Source organism: Amblyomma americanum, chromosome 11 (genome assembly GCF_052857255.1).
Source record: "Amblyomma americanum isolate KBUSLIRL-KWMA chromosome 11, ASM5285725v1, whole genome shotgun sequence".
NCBI classification, from domain to species: domain Eukaryota; kingdom Metazoa; phylum Arthropoda; class Arachnida; order Ixodida; family Ixodidae; genus Amblyomma; species Amblyomma americanum.
Window position 1 is genome coordinate 92927940 of NC_135507.1, and position 4406 is coordinate 92932345.

The 4406-nt window shown below is 48.3% G+C and overlaps 1 pseudogene; it reads left to right on the top strand.

The window, feature by feature from the left end:
• Positions 1 to 740: 740 nt before the first annotated feature.
• On the top strand, positions 741 to 4013 carry LOC144109806 (uncharacterized; annotated as a pseudogene).
• Positions 4014 to 4406: the final 393 nt, after the last annotated feature.

The window sequence follows — 4406 nt, forward strand, 5'->3', positions numbered from 1 at the left end:
GGAAACAACACCTTGCCCGGGCCAGTGGGATATTGAAAGTGATAAGCGAGGACAACATCGTCAGGTAGTGACCACAGACCCGAACGACGAGAAAGAAATGATTAATACAAAGAAAAAACGGTTAGGGGTTTGTCACGGATCTCTCCAGAGAACACTCGGACCGAAAGAATTGACTAGGCGACGGGTATACCCACACAAACGCACATTTAATACACCCTACGTGGCACACACACTAGAACACAAAACTAACAAAACTAACACAAAGCACAAAGGCTATAAATACACACGACCCGGGCACACTGCTACTAGCGTCTACTATAGTGTTCTACTATTAGCGGTTGGCGTTCGTGCTCACGGTTGGTTCGATGCGGCTGCGGCATTGTATGGATCCAGTAGGCGCCGTCAAGGCGGCGTTCGCCGTGCCTGGGCTGGCGTTGCTGGCGGCGTCCGACGTGCTTGGGCTGGCGTCGCTGGCTGCGTCGTACAAGCTCGCGGTCCAAGCGCCCGTGGAGGTGAAGCCGGTGTCGTTGGTGTGGGGCACGGTGTAAGAGTAGGCTAAGTGAGCGAACGGCAAGGGAGAGGCGCCGCTCCGTGCCGGGAGGATAGTGCAGTAGTTAGCCCGCAGTTCAAGAGAGGGCGCACCAAACTGTGGCCCGCTATAGGGAGTTTCCATGCACACGTGTGCCCATCATATTACCCGCGTAGCGGCTGTTACGCGCCTTTTCCTGTCCGGATATCGCTTTTGTGTGGGTCGTGTTTATTGCTGATGCACTGGTGACATGGGGAAGTGCTTCGTGCCGTTTTGTAAGACAGGCTACAAGTCTTGTGGGGAAAAGTTATCACTTTTCAAGCCACCGAATGACGACGCCAGGTTGGAGGCATGGAGAAGAGCAATCCCGCGCAAAGATCGCGTGCTGCAGCGGACGGACCGTGTGTGTGAGAAACATTTTGCCCCTCCTTTTATTCTAAAAGCGTGGTCCTCCGAAATAGATGGTCACGTTCTTATGTGAGGGAATAGAAGAGCTGGCCTAACAAAGGACGCTGTGCCTTCAATTTTCGAAGGAGCACCGAGTTACCTTTCCAAGAAGATCACGAGTCCCCGAAAAAGAGTGAAGCGGATAGAGAAACCTGCGGCAACTTCTGTGCGTCCCCCGAATTACACCAGCATATCTGAGGGCTCATCACATGGTGCGGAAGTGTCCAAGACCGCAGCCACAAGCCACGAAGAGGAAAACAGCGATGGCACTGAAGCTCTAAACCACTCTCCATTCGACGACTTATTCGACTTCGCAGCGAACATGTGCTTACCAAGGTCATCGTGGGCAGTACATCGGATCGATGAAGAGGGGACCAAAGACGTTCTGGTCATTGGTGCTCGCATAGTCTACGGTGACGGAAGCTGCTGTATATTCAATAAGAAGTCTTTGCACGTAAACTAAGATATGGCGGTCCAAGTCTAGATTTTCGACAGGCCAGTCGACTGCACAGCAATAGGAATCAGCCCGTCTGTCTTAACAACATCTGATCTTGAGAGCATGGTAAGAACGTGTGACAATGCGAACGTTTGCTGCGGTGGACCAAGTTTAAAAAGCTTTCCGTCTGTGCTGACAGAATGTGCTTATGTGGACAACGAAAAAAAGGGGAGACATAACAAATGCCCGTTATTATCGCCCGCAGGTGGCATATGTCGGCCATGCAGTGGCCTCCACAAAACGTTGCAATTGCATGCTGATCGCCAAATGGCAAGGGCAAAACAGAAAGTACCGCTTCAACGGATCAGGCTTTCTGCTGTGAGGAAAAGTGTACCGTCTGCCCAACTTCAAAGAATCAACGCATTGCGCCATGCAAAAGCCACTGTACTGCGGTCTCGAGCACGACATTTAGCACGAAACAAATTGCTTATGAATCAGCTGAAAAACTGTCAGCAAGAATTCGCAAAACTGAAAGAGGAAGGGCTCGCAGAGAAGCTAGAAAGTGTTGATTTACCTGCAGCACAGTTGCTTCTTGTAAAGGAGTGCATTGCTGCAGCTAAATGCACGACGAAGCAGAACAGAAGGTACACTGACGACTGGCTGCTGCTGTGCCTTTTGCTAAACATCCGAAGCCCTGCGGCATACTCTTTTCTGCGCAGCAATGCCATATTACCTCTGCCATGCGTTTCCACTATCAGGAAGTACATCAGCTTAGTGGGGCTGAAGTGTGGTTTTGACGAAGCGTTTTTTAAGGCCGTTAAAATGAAAGTTTCCCCGAAACCAGCATTTCAACGAAGAGGGATCCTCATTCTTGACGAGATTCAAGTCAGAAAAGAGATCACGGTGAACTCACGAACAATGACATATGCCGGGCTTGTGGACTTTGGTGAGAAGAACAGCCAAAGAAATAAGCCGGCTGATCACGGGCTCGTTTTCGCCTTCCCACCATTCGGAGAAAAATACTTGCAGCCAGTGGCTGTGTTTGCCTCCAAGAGACCTACGAAAGGGACGCTCCTAGCACAGCTACTGCTTCAGTGCATTGTACACTTAGAAGAAGCGGGCCTTTTAGTAGATGGTGTTGTTTGTGATGGCGCCTCTACTAATAGAGCAATGTGAAGACAGCTTGGAATCAGCGGTGCTCTGGGGCATGTTGTAAATGCCTTTGATCATCCACTGGATACATCGCGAAAGGTGCATGTCTTCGCAGACGCACCTCATCTCATCAAGTGCATACGCAATCGTCTGTATGACAAAAAAGTGTTGAAGAAAGGCGGAAAGTTCATTAAATGGTCTTGCTACGACGCCCTGTTTGTAGCAGACACCAAAAACGCAACTGAGCTGATAGTATGCCCAAAATTGACGTACAATCATGTTAATCCTCCCAACATGCTTAAAATGAGAGTGAAATTGGCAACCCAAATTTTCAGCAATTCCGTAGCAAAAGGAATTTTGTTTTACGAACGTAGAGGAGCACCTCGGCTGTTTAATGATAAACCGACCGTTGAGTTCACAATCTTTATGAACAACTTATTTGATGCCCTGAACCGGCGCTTTCCCGGAGAAGGTCTGACTCTAGACTGCAATGATCTTAAAGTTCTTGAGAGTGCCTCTGATTGGCTTGACGAATGTGAGGAAGAAGTTGCAAAAGGAGAAATTCCTCAAGATCTCTCCCTAAGCCGGTCAACTGCGGAAGGACTAATGGTGACGCTCAAATCTGCTCGTGAGCTGTCAATCTACCTGTTGAAAAAGTGCGATTTCAGGTATGTGCTGTCCGGAAAAATGAATCAAGACCCGTTGGAATGTTTTTTTGGTGTTATTCGACAAGCGGGTGGCCAAAACGAACATTCAACTTTCCCAACGTTCTTGCAACTGTACCGTATGCTGTCGCTTTACTCCCTCCTGAAGCCACAGCGGTTTGGTAACTGTTCAGCTTCCGAGAAAGAACAGTACGGCGTTGTGACTTTGGCTGACTTTAAGAACGCATATAACAGCTCACCATCGAAGGATCTGAACAAGCTGTACCAGCTGAAAGAGCGGCTCGACGGCCTAATTGCTGAAGGAAGCTGGGAGTGCGATGAAGTGTTTGTGTGTGATGATAACGATGCAAGTGTTGTTGAGCGTATAATTTATTATGTTACAGTGTTTGTATCCAGGAAAATTTTCAATCATACCTCCTGCACTACGTGCAAGAAAGCACTGGAGGGTCAGAAAGGCTTGTCAAAGGTGCCCGAAGCTGAGCTCGTTAATTGCAAAACAAGGGGCTGGCTCACGCACCCTAACATGCACCTCTATCAGCTTTTTATGGAAGCTGAAAACTTTTTCTCTAAATACGCGAATCTGGGAGATGCCTACGATAAAACAATTGATGCTGTACTAGAGAACTTCACTTTCACTTTCCCTTGTACTATCCACAGGGAGGACATTCTCGCCAAGCTACTCCATTATTATATAAGCCTTCGTATGCGTCAGTACTGCCGTCAGTTGAAACGCAAGCACGTTGAAAAAGGCCAGGACTTGCGTAAAATGTCCAAACTTGGGTGACCACAAGCAGCCGAGCTGAGTGTACTCTTTGTTATTTTGATTGTATACACAACAGTGGAAAATAGGTGTTCCGTGCGTAATCTAGTTTTGCAGTGACTAATTTTTGCTTCATGTGTGAAATAAACACATAAGGTTCTACCTGGGTTTTAAGTTTTTCTGGGCTACGGAAAACACCCACTTTCATCCTCACAGAAAGCGCATGCCGTTCTCGCGTAACAGAACTACGGCATGCGTTCAGCCGCTTTCACACACAGACGATGATTCACAGTATAATAAACGCCTAAAAAATCTGCTGATGACCGCAAGTTTTCCTGGAGCTGCATACGGAGACGCTGTGCTAAAGCCACGAACGGCGCCGCTACGGGCACAAGTTGGAAGCGCCATCTGTCGAGC